The sequence below is a fragment of the Bos taurus genome, chromosome 4 (genome assembly GCF_002263795.3).
Source record: "Bos taurus isolate L1 Dominette 01449 registration number 42190680 breed Hereford chromosome 4, ARS-UCD2.0, whole genome shotgun sequence".
Classification (NCBI taxonomy): domain Eukaryota; kingdom Metazoa; phylum Chordata; class Mammalia; order Artiodactyla; family Bovidae; genus Bos; species Bos taurus.
This window is the reverse complement of record NC_037331.1, coordinates 66,354,811-66,367,787: the sequence shown is the minus strand read 5'-3', so window position 1 is coordinate 66,367,787 and position 12,977 is coordinate 66,354,811. Positions and strand designations below refer to the sequence as shown.

The 12,977-nt window shown below is 42.6% G+C and overlaps 1 protein-coding gene across 3 annotated transcripts in view; it reads right to left on the bottom strand.

Annotated features, from left to right (window-relative positions):
- The window catches only part of SCRN1 (secernin 1), a 66,177-nt gene extending 53,462 nt beyond the window's left edge, over window positions 1-12,715 (bottom strand). Inside the window, exon 1 of one of the 3 annotated variants that reach the window (XM_010804301.4) lies at window positions 12,546-12,715. The gene's annotated coding sequence lies outside the window, so the exon portion shown is untranslated. The other 2 variants (NM_001110803.2, XM_010804300.4) reach the window with 2 other exon arrangements.
- Between the last annotated feature and the right edge of the window lie 262 nt (window positions 12,716-12,977).

Below are 12,977 nucleotides of genomic sequence, written 5' to 3'. Positions count from 1 at the left end.
GAGGGTGAGAAAAGGTACGTGATGAAGGTCATTCCTTTGTCAAGATCTGATCTGAACAAACCAGACTTTAGAAACTTGGCTTTTTCCTTACGGTGTCTAGTGCTCTTTTACCTTTTGAAGATGTGCTCCATTGTCACTTAATGTCTTTTAAGAGCTGGTCACTATTCCCTTTCCCTAAGTCCAAGGGCAACACCTACCTCTGACAGCTGATTCCTATAGAGTTCAATGCCACTCATTCACTGTCACATTTCTGAGCAGCATGGGCTGGTTTAAGGGTGGCAGGTTGTGCATTTATTTGGTTTGGTCCACAGCACTGGCCTAAACTGGTGGCTTCCTTGGTGGCTCAGACAGTAAAGAATCTGCTTGCAATGCAGGAGACCCAGGTTTGATCCCTGGGTTGAGAAGATCCCCTGGAGAAGGAGATGGCAACCCACTCCAGTATTCTTTCCTGGAGAATTCCATGGACAGAGGAGCCTGGTGGGTTACAGTCCATGGGGTCGCAAAGAGTTGGACACGACTGAGCGACTAAAACTTTCACTTGCACTTCTTTCAGAGCATTGGCCTATACGGTGAGTTTGTATGTCTTTAACCTGAATTGGCAGCTAACATTGGCAAATCTAGAGATTTTCCATAGCAATTCAGATATTTAGCATCTCCTGAAAACTCAAAAGATCTGGCAACACTGGGTCCACACTCTTGCATGTCAGCAAGATTGGAGCTGGGAAGGGTTCCTGCCACAGTCCCCTCCACCCCGATACTGAGGCCAATTGAAGTGTCACCCATGGTCCCCGCCTTGCGCTACTGCTCTTTTTGGTTCTTTCTTTTCTCATTGTCAGGTCAACTGTGCTCATTTACACTACTTACTTAGCCTTGTAGTCCCATATGCACAGTGGCAAGAAGGACACACTTTACAGACAGAGACCCTTGTTCGTGTCCTGACTCCACCTTCAAACCATGGGAAATAGGCAGGTTAATGAACTCTCTCTGAGCCAGAGTTGCCCCATGTGAAAATAAGACATATTTTCACATATGTCATATACAACATAGCACTCATAGATCAGATCAGATCAGACCAGATCAGTCGCTCAGTCGTGTCTGACTCTTTGCGACCCCATGAATCGCAGCACGCCAGGCCTCCCTGTCTACCACCAACTCCCAGAGTTCACTCAGACTCACGTCCATCGAGTCAGTGATGCCATCCAGCCATCTCATCCTCTGTTGTCCCCTTCTCCTCTTGCCCCCAATCCCCCCCAGCATCAGAGTCTTTTCCAATGAGTCAACTCTTCGCATGAGGTGGCCAAAGTACTGGAGTTTCAGCTTTAGCATCAGTCCTTCCAAAGAAATCCCAGGGCTGATGTCCTTCAGAATGGACTGGTTGGATCTCCTTGCAGTCCAAGGGATTCTCAAGAGTCTTCTCCAACACCACAGTTCAAAAGCATCAATTCTTCGGCACTCAGCCTTCTTCACAGTCCAACTCTCACATCCATACATGACCACAGGGAAAACCATAGCCTTGACTAGACGAACCTTTGTTGGCAAAGTAATGTCTCTGCTTTTGAATATGCTATCTAGGTTGGGCACTCATATATACCTGAGATCAAATGGAAAGTACACCATCCTGTGGTTGTATACAGTGGATGCTCAATAAATGTTCCTTTTCCTCCCTCCTACTAGTCACTGGTCAGGAGTTTACCACTTTTCCAACAATCCCTACTATGTTCCTTCATCCTCTCACTGAAGGTTTGCACCTGGCTCATCAGACACACTCATATTCCAATGTGTAACTAAAATGTGCTTAGAGGATCAGACTGGAGTGATGGAGCCTCTAGATTGAAGCATCAGTTTATAGAGAATACAAAGGACAACTATGGGGATGAAATCAGCAAAATCCAGGCTATGAGAAACTCTATAGGACAAATCTGATTTCTTCAACAAAAACTGCAAGAAAAAAAAGATGAAGAGACAAAGTTACTTAAGAGATGTACCAGCCGATTGCAATGAGTGGGACTTATTTAGACCCTGACTTAAACAATCTGTACAAAAATTTTATGACAGTTAGGGGACATTCCCCAGTGTTCCAGTGGTTAGGACTGTGATTTTAATGCCAAGGGCCCTGGGTTCAAATGCCAGTCAGGGAACTAGGTGCAGCAAGGCAGAAAAAACAAACAAACAAACACCTATTCTCTTTACTTAAAAAGTAATGCACATGATGTTTAAAATTCTTTTAAGGTTAGAAATAGCTCTGTATGTGTGTGCTCAGTTGTGTCCAATTCTTTGCAACCCCATGGACTATAGCCTGCCAGGCTCCTCTGTCCATGTGCTGGACTAATCAACTTGTAAGTTTTTCAGGGGCTCAGATATCTCTTTGAGTAAGGATAACTGGAGGTAGGGAGGATGGAGAGGGATTTCAGTTTGCCTCGGTATATTAGTGCACTGGGAGAAGAGGAGAGCCCCTGTTTCCCTCTATCTTGCTATATCTCTTTGGACTATGAGCCCTATGAGGGCAAGGACACTTACATAATTCCTTATTTCCCCAGGAACCTAGTACACAGGCTGGCACATGATAAGACCTGGACAAATGTTTGTTGAGCAAATGAAGGGGAAAGGGTATCTATCTATATTTCATCTTCAATGAGAGAAAGAACAGGAAAATCTGATTCTGACATGGTGCTCCCAAGCTGTGGTTCAATCAACGGGATTCACACTGGACCACACATGGAAATGGTCTGAGGAGCAGATTCCTGAACACCCTCTCCTTGGAGATTCTGATTCAGTGGGTCTGAGTTGAATTCAGAGAGTATATTTTTAACAAATGCCCAGATGATTCTGATGCATCAGCTCAGACTGGTGTGGAATATCTATTCTTATAGGTTATTAAACTTCTTTGCTTCTCAAAAGTATGATTCATTTTTTCTGTCTGGCTTTATTTTCTTGGTGTTTTTTTTTTTTTTTTTTTTTTGAGTGTAGAAACTTTCAATATATACAAACAAGAAAAGAATACAATAAACCCCTTTAAGGTGTTAACCAGCTTCAAGGGCCAACAACTGTCTGCCACTTTGCTTCTCAGTTTTATTTTTAAGGAAACCATTTAATTTTAATTGAATATTACTGAAATCAGCAACAGCATCAGCAGCAATACTCTTTGCCTTAAAGACCAAGGTGGGTGAAACACATCCCTGGTTAACTTGAGAGAAGTATGACAAAGATGTAGGAGGTTGTGTTTTCTCAGTCTTTGACTTAAAAACTGGGAAATCAGACTAATCACTCTACATGATAATCAGGAAGATTTGTTAGTTGTTATTTAAATGTTTGGGATTCTGCACTACTTTAAAGAAATAAAATAACTCAAATCTTTAAAAATGTCTTTTAAAAAAATGCATTCTTCATTTTAACATAGATGCAAAGTAAATCCTTTAGTAAGGATCATGACTTCTCTGCACTGGATAGAAAGAATTTAAGCCAGAAAAAAAAAAACCTAGATATTATTTCAGGTAGCTGAATATTTCTAAATCTGTAGGACCTGCTAAGAAATATCCTTTGGATGCTTTTTCTTTCATGAGTGAAATGATGATTTGCTATTGCATTTCAAAATTACTTCAATTTAGGTGATTAGCAAGAGGAAATGAAGAGTGTCTATTTCGAATTTGTGAAATCAAAATTCCAGGTAATTAACAATGACTCAACTTCACCATAACCCCTGATAATTTAATGGACTACTGCTGGTGCATCACCTCCCAAATACAGCCACTTAGATGATCACAAGAATAAAAAAGCAAAACAAACACGATAAATAACTTACTATCTTGACATATCATAAAAGACTGGCAAATATATAAATACACAAGAACAAGCAGTATCATTCAAATTATGTATATTATATAGGTAGTTGATGCAAAAAGACTGTAATGAAACGCAACAAAAAGTGTAATAATATTCCTGGGCTGTAAAATCACAATTTCTTAACCTATATTCAGGCACTTTCAAATTTCCCACATGAAAATCTGAATTGTAATGAAAATACTTTAAAAAAAGAAAAGGAACAGCTGAAGTAGAAATAACTTATTTTCCCAATATACGGCAGTTAATAAATATGGCCTTTCAATAAGGCAGAGACCCAGGGATTAAGGACAAACACCACAGCTCAGTTATGGCAAATGAATTCATTTTATCTTCTGGCCACATCTGATTTTGCCTCATTTTCAAGATATGCTGACAATGAGAAATATGAATAAAGCAAAATCTTCGACTTAATGAATGATTCAGGTGACAGCCACTAAGGAAACAGAGTTTCCTATAGTCAAATCACTATTCTTCAAATCACTCCAGAATTTCTCTATAATGCAAAATATTCTAATAGGTTTCCCAACTTTTAAACATCAAAAAAATTTCAGACACCCCACGTAACAGTGATTGTAGTTGGTTGGGAAATATATGCTATGAATTTAATAACATTTTAAATGCATCTGTATGACTTCTCGGGTAGCACAGTCGGTAAAGAATTGGCCTGCAGTGCAAGAGACAGGGGTTCAAGCCCTGGGCTGGGAAGATCCCCTGGGGAGGGAAATGTCAAACCACTCCAGTATTGCTGCCTGGAAAATCCCATGGACAGAGGAGCCTAGCTGGCTACAGTCCATGGGATCCAAGAGTCAGACACAACTTAGGACTAAACCACCTGTATGTACTCACTGGTAATAAAATCCTGATCATCTAAAACAATCTAAAAATAATGCTAAAGATACAATATATATGACTTATGACTTATTCTGTGTCCATTCAATGTTGGGACACACTTGAATTCAAGGCCTACCTTCAAAAACTCTACCATACACAGTGATCTGTTCATCACTCAGGTGTATTTAAAATATGGAACCACTTTATAGAAAATTCAGGCTGCATGAGTATCACTTTTGAAAGAGCTCTTAGGAACTTTAGAGTGAGGGGAAGAGAAAGAATTAGTTGAATGGCATCCATTTCTCATAGATAAAACAACTGATTTTTTTTTAATGGGGAAAAAAGTATATAAGCAGCATAAGCAGTATTTGTTTTTCATTCAAGTTAGAAAAATACAGTCTGATCAAGTTCAGCCTTGATAAGGAAGATATTTTCCAATATATGGCAGGTTGAAAGGCAGTTTTCTATTTTTTATAATGATACAAAGAAAATAAATGACTTGTATCATGTGAATAGTATACATTAGACCTATATAGTCGGAATAAGAGAATACATTATGGTTTTTTTATTAATAAAAAAGAATCAGATAGACTCAGATTCCAAGTGCAGCTCATCCAACCACTAAGTTCTTCATCTATAAAACATGGCCATGATGTCTACCACATACTGTTATGGGGATTAAATGAGATGTTAAATGCAGAGTATCTGGAATAGAAGAACATTCAAGGAAGGTTTGGTCTTAAAGATCAGGGTTCTGGGAATGTAATGATTATGGAGATACATGAAAAAGACTGTTTTTTAAATATACAGGTATATGTTTAGCTTCCAAAAGCATTCCCTGTGGGAAAAACTGGGGGCTATTGAACAAGTCACATCTAAGTTTCTTGTATTTCCTTCTGTTCTCATTTCTGACATTGCTGCCATTGTGATCACTAATTTGGCAAGGTTGCTACAAATGATGACCTTCCTATTCCCACCATCTGTTTTCCTCACCCAAATAAATAGTCTATTGTCTATTCTGATCTTTTCCCATTAGTATGATTTGTTATGTATCTGTTAATGCTGTAAACTGGGATTTAAATAAACTTCCCATTCACTCTTAAAACAGTGGTATACATTCTGTCCCTATAAAACATATCAGGTATACATTCATTTCCTACAGAAGAAATTTAAATCTTGCTAGTATGAAACCACAGGGTTACTTTATGTCTAGCAAAATGGATTTGAAAACTACTTTGTACCAATTTCTCTGTCAATCCAGTGGTTAAGATTCCAAGCTCCCAATGCAGAGGCTATGGGTTTGATCCTGGTCTGGGAACTAAGATCCAACTAAGATTCCTCATGCCACTTGGCAGGGCCAAAAAAAAACAAACCACTTTGTCAGTGCCCATTAATGCTAGAGCCACTTGCTGTGTTAAAAACCATCAGGGAATTTATCCCATTTTATTACCAAAAAGGAACCTACATGCATATATATGAACATATTAGTGTGTGTGTGTAAATACATATACATGTGAATGTAAATACCCATTTGTGCAAAAATAAATATATACTATAGATAGAAGGAAGGGAGAGAGGAAAGGAGGAAAGTAGGAAGAAAAAAGAAGGACCTAGAAGGATTAATATTAATCCTTAGCGTTGCAAGTGGGACTAAGCATGGGCTATAGAGATAGAAACTTCCCATTTTATCCACTTATGTCATTTTAAATATCTTTATAGCAAGCTCACATTGCTTTATTGGTCTTCCCAGGCAGTGCTAGTGATAAAGAACCTGCCTACCAATGCAGGAGACATAAGAGACTCAGATTTGATCCCTGGGCCTGGGTCAGGAAGATCCCCTGGAGTAGGACATGGCAACCCACTCCAGAATTTTTGCCTGGAGAATCCAATGGACAGAGGAGCCTGGCAGGCTACAGTCCACTGAATTGCAAAGAGTCGGACACGACTGAAGTGACTAGGCATGCATGCATGCATTGCTTTATTGGATTTTTAATTATTTTTAAAAATCTGATTACTTCAGGGCTCAAGAAAGGACATTTTAAGACATCTCATTTAATTATTTTAGGTCACTAAGCACTGCTAAGTGCAATTTTAAAATACACTAAGGTTTTACTTTGAGAGGAGAAAAAGATATTCAGATGAGCCTTTGATCACTGTATGATTTTTTTTTAATTTTATATTAGGGTATAGCCAATTAACAAACTGATAGTTTCAGATAAATGGCAAAGGGACTCAGTCATACATATACATGTATTCATTCTCCCCCCAAACCTCCTCCCATCCAGGCTGACACATAACATGGAGTAGAGTTCCATGTGCTATACAATAGGTCCTTGTTGGTTATCCATTTTAAATATAGCAGTGATCACTGTATGATTTTAACTAGGACTTTTAAGAAGTGATATGAATTACTAACATGTACTTTGACCCCCTAAGCATGTACAAGCACTGTGTGCAACCTAAGAGGAAAATGGAGCTAAAATCATTTCCTCAAGGTCTATATCATCTAGAAGAGGCGCTCATGTAAACCACCAAGAGGAGAAGGGCAGTAGCCCAACTTAAGACAATGATCAGCAATGCTCATGGAACCCTTCACGAACACCTAGCTCACTTTAGGGAGTAGATTAAGCACTGGGAGATTCAGGTTAAACACATAACCAATAAAAACAGAAGGAGAAGGGAACGTTAACCATCTCAAGCTCTTTCTGTTACCGAAAAGGCTCAAGCTGGGACACCTCCAACTTCCTCCCATTCTAGTCACCCACCTGTTTCAGTTCATCACCATTCCACACTGGTGGAGGCCCTAAGGATGCTGGAAGTTTCTGGAGGGAATAGGACAGGTGGGTGTGATTGACACGTACATCACGTGAGTCCTTCCCACTCATCCCATCTCCTCCCCTCCAGTGTCTGTTCAAACTGCTCTCACTATCCACATCCAACTCTGAACAGTACCATACACTTCAACCAACCTTCACTTTCTGGTAATGACCTAGACCAACACAGCCCAAAAGAAATACAGTGCAAGACAGGTGAACCACATACGTAATTTTATGTTTTCCAAGAGCTGCATTTAAAAAAGTAAAGAGAAATTGATGAAATTACTTTTAACAATGTATTTTGTTTAAATCAAATATATCCAAAATATTAATTCAAAATACAGACATACCTCATTTAATTGTACTTTTACTGCACTTCACAGACAATTGTGTTTTTTACAAACTGTAGATTTGTGGCAATCCTGAGTGCACCAAGACTATAGATACTGTTTTCCCAACAGCATCTGCTCACTTTCTGTGTCACATTTTGGTAATTCTCACAATATTTCAAGATTTTTCATTATTGTTATATTTGTTATGGTTATCTGTGACCAGCGCTCTTTGATTTAATATAAAGATAACTCACAGAAGGCTCAGATGATGTCAGCATTTTTTAGCAATCAAGTATTTTTAAATTAAGGCATATACATTTTTTAGACATAATGCTATTGTACACTTATTAGACTACATGATAAACCTAAGTTTTATAGGCCCTGGGAAACCAAAAAATTCATGTGACTTGTTTTATTTTGATACTTGCTTTATTGCAGTGGTCTGGAACCCAACTCGCACAATCACCAAGGTATGCCTGCATAATCAACATAAAATCATTAATAAGCTGTATTTGTCCTTGTCATGTGCAGCAATGTGGATGAGCCTAGACAGTAATCTGCTTTGTGAAATAAGTTAGAGAAAGGCAGATATTGTATGTTTACACTTACATGAGAATTTTAAAAATAAGACAAATCAGTATAACAAAACAGAAAGAGACTCACAGATACAGAGAACAAGCTAACGGTTATCAGTGGGGAGAGGGAAGGAAGGAGGGACCAGATAGGGATATGGGGGTCAAGAGGCACAAACTACTATGTATTAAAAATAAATTACAAGGATATATTGTATAACACAAGGAACATAACCAATATTTCATAATAACTTAAAATGGAGTCTAATCTACAAAAATATTGAATCACTATGTTGTATACCTAAAACTAATATAATACTATAAATCAACAATACTTTAACAAAAATAACTAATAGACTATTTTAAAATCTTCTTTTCCTATAAATGTTTTAAATCTGGTGTAAATTTTACATTTACAATACATCACAATTCAGACTAACACACAATTGTAATATATCACAATTCAAGTAATCAGTAGCCACATGTGGCCTGTGGCTAGTGGCTATTGAACAGCACAAACCTAGACTCTCACGCCAATGAAAATCGTCCCCAACCTTTACAATGATGATTATTGCTGGATAAAGGGATCATGGGTGGTGTTTTAAAAATAACTTTGGCTTACCTGTATCTTTTATTGTCCTCCAACAAACACAGATTGCATGTGTTTATGTATTTTTAAAACTTGTGACTGTACGTATCTTTAACATATAGGGAGAATTTCAATGAATGAATCTTCACATTCATGCTCTAACGCAAGTTATTGTTTTAATGGCACGTGTGGCCTCGGGCTTCTCAGGTTGGTGCAGTGGTCAACAATTTGCCTGCCAACACAGGAGAGTGGGGTTTGATCCCTAGGGGTCAGGAAGATCCCCTGGAGAAGGAAATGGCAACCCGCTCCAGTATTCTTGCTTGGGAAACCCCATGGACAGATGAGCCTGGTGGGCAACTATCCATGAACTCACAAAGAGACACGACTGAGTGGCTGAGCAGGCGCACACATGTGGCGTTAGCACTTGTCTCAATTCATACTTAGTTCCTATGTTTCACCACTATAAATTATTCTCCCAGTTGCATGCAGCCCACCCACCTTCTCCTTCTGCAGAGCACTGGGTTGAAGTTACAGTATGCCCAGAAGAAATATTTCCCATACTCTCAACACCTCTGCAAAAATACCATGCACAATTTCTAGTTCTGCTTTAGTAGAACTAGGGTCACTGGTATATGACTCTGAGAACTCAAATTCAAATTAGAGAAAAAGCTGCTGTCTTCAGTGCTGCTTCAAACTTATTTTAAAATAGGTTTGTTATTTACTAATTATTTAAAGTTGGATATATTCAGAAGCTATTATATGCCCCACTTTGGCTTCTTAACAAAAAAAAAAAGAAGCAACATAAACAATTGATTTTTTAATCAAAGAATGCACGTCTCACCTCAAAGATTTTGACATAATATAAAAACCATAAAATTATGGTTTTGGTGTTTAAATACAGAAACAGTCTAGTCCTTGGAAAATGGGAACATGAGGTGGACACAACTTAAGAAGTTAAATGGACTTAAGTTAGGACACTAAGGTGTGAGCAGTTACTTTAAATACCTATAGATTTTTAAATTTATGTTTGGTTTCATGAAGTGTTTGCCATTCTAACAATGATACGTTTGCCCTTTTCTCCTAGGCTTTGGAAGGTGGCATGTGGAATCCTAAAATGGGGAGTTCTGACACCTGGATTTCAGTTCTCACTGCCAGCTGCCAACCAGCTATATGACCTTGGGAGCAGTCCATTCACCCTGCTGGGTTCAGCCTCACCGGCTATGAAGAGAAGGTTGACAGCACAGCCCTTTCTCAGGCTGCTTCCAGCTTGCCATTCCTGACCTTTGCACTAATCTCTCTCTATCCCATTATCCCAGAAACACTTGCCTTCTCATGCATCTCCTGCTTGCAAAAGGAGAAGATGGCTGGCAGCACAGGAGTGAAATGGGAAAGAAAGGCTGTTTTATTTAAAATCTCAAATGAGTCACTTTTCAAGAATGTATCATTCTCTGGTGCCTGAGTGCTTGGTCATGATGTCAAATCATCACTTCCAATAAAACTTGCTCTAAGAACCTGGTATTTGTTCCATGTACTGTTCTTAGATGATGTTTACACTAGACATTCATCTCTTTTAAGAGCCACTTGTAGGTACAAAACAACACAGAAGTTATCAAACAGCTATCAGCAGCCAGATAAAAATCACAGTTTTAATCAGGTCTTTGCACCAGCTTTTGATAAATAAGGAAAATTACAGCTTCCCACATTTCCCACATAACCTCCCCAAAACCTTGCAGCACTGTAAAATCTAGCCTGCTCCAAGAATCACGTCCTACCCTTTAGGGCTGGCTGTAGCCATACCCAGGAGAGCTCTCGTTCCGGTAGACCCTCTCCCCACCCCCACCAAAGCTTAAGTCAGGGGGCAGCTGATGTTAACTGTGGTCTGTGCTGATTCCGCCAGGCCTGATTTTTCATGCTGCCATTTTGAATTAATAGAGGTTTCCTCTGCAACGGATGCATCTTCTAATCAGGCCTGGAACACAGTAGGCACCGGGACACACACTCACACACATACACCACCGGGGAGCTAGACATAAGCATAATTCAAGACACTTGCAAGCGAGAATTAAACAGCAAATCCGGAAAGACAGTATTAGTTAACAGAGCCCTACCAAGACAGTGTGGAGCCACAGCAAATGACTGTTTCCTTACATGCGTCTGAGTTTAATGGGCAAATTTAACCCCTAAATCTTAGTTCTCGTCAATTTCTCTAAAGTTCAAGCGTCCCTCCCGCTTTGCGTCCCTCCCACTCGTTTCAGACCTCAGGAGAAATGTCGCCCAATAATCCGCGATCCGACAGACCAGCGAACGGAGGGCGCAAAGGCAAGCTGAAGTGGATAGAGTGCCTTTGATCACTAAGTGCCCCAGAGCCACCGCGTTAACTTGCCCACACATCCCCCGTCCCCAAGAACCTCGCTGGGTGTGGCTTGAGGGTGGGGTGGGGTGTTGTGACAAGTCCTTCGGCCCGGATAGACTCCAGCAATAGCTGACACGTTTGCCCTTAGCGGGATGGTAGTCCTCTGGTCACGATTCGGCGACCACAGACCGGTGTAAGCGGGGCAGAGCCGGGCCCAGGGCAGCGGGCCGGCCCGGCAGCCATGTTCGCGCAAACCCGCCGGTACGGCAGGTGCATTACCTACCGAGAAGGTGCCAGGCTCGCTCGGCCACCAGTGATGCGCCAGTGCGAGCCGGAATCCCCCGGAGCGAGGGGGTGGCGAGGGCGGGGGTGGCACGGGGTACACACCCCAGCGGGCCAGCAACTGGGATAGCAGGCAACGGAAACACAGGAAAAGCGGCCTGGGCGAGCGAGAAGAGTTAAAAAGAAGTTGCGGGGGCGGGGGTGAGGGGGTGAGAAGATGTGGGGGAGGATGAGGTTGGGGTGTGGAGGGCAGGGGCAGGTTCCAACCAGGCTGCAGTGCTCGCGCCCTGGGGTGGGGCATCCCTCTCCTGCGCCCTCGCAATCTGCAGCCCAAATCACCTTCCCCCACCCCCAACCCCGGACTGAGGCCCCCCTGTCTAGTGATCCCCTAGAGACCCCCAGCCAGCATCCGCGGGATTCTGCCCCAGGTAGCGCCACCCGCGGGTCTGGAGAGGCAGCCGGAGGCGACCAGAGGCACAGGGGGACAGGGATGGCGGATCAGGGTGAAACCCGCCGGGGGAAGCGGCTGCAGACGCCCTGCGCTCCCGGGGGTGCCCTGCACGGCTCACCTGGGGGGCGGCGGGCTCCGGGCTCTGGGCTCTGCTCTGCGGTGCCGATGCGCGGCCGGCGAGCGTGCGCGTGCTGCGGCTGCGGCGATTACAGTGGCGACGTCGGGGGCTGCAGCTGCAGCGTCGCAGGCGGCCGTCGGGCGCTTCCCCCTCCCCAGACTCCCAAAGCTCCGGGCCACCGCCCCCAGCTAACAGCTGGCCGGGCTCACGTGACCGCGGGGCCCACCCTCCCTGCCGCCGCCGCCGCCGCCGCCTTCTTCCTCACACCCTGGCCCCCGGCCGGGCCGCGCCGCACCCACGCTAGGCCTGATTCCGGAGAGCGCCTGGGAGCAGAAGGGACGGCTCAGAGGGCGAGTCTCACCGAGGAAAGTGGCTTTCCCTATGCTCGATCTTTATTTCTTGATCACAGCCGGGCTTGCGTCTCTCTCCCTCTCAAGCGAGACCTCGGGCTTTAAGGAGTCAGACCCCACTTTCTCTGGCGCCTCTCCGGGATTCCTCCGTTTCGGTTGCTACGTGCGGGCCTCTGTGCCTAAGCGAGATTTCTCCGCGGAGAAACGTGTCCAATACTTTGTCGACTCATATGTCCAAGCCGACTCCCTCCCTGGGTTTAAAGGTACGGTTCTGCGCCATGTTGATAAGCCAGACCGTGTCCCATACTTAAAGACAGTGAAGCCCAAAGAGGTTAAGCAACTCGTCCAAGGTCACGTAGCAGGTAGCGAAGCCAAGATCCCAAACCTAGGTTAATAAATCTATAGACAGGTACCGAGTGTGTTGATGCTGGCGTCAAGGTCAT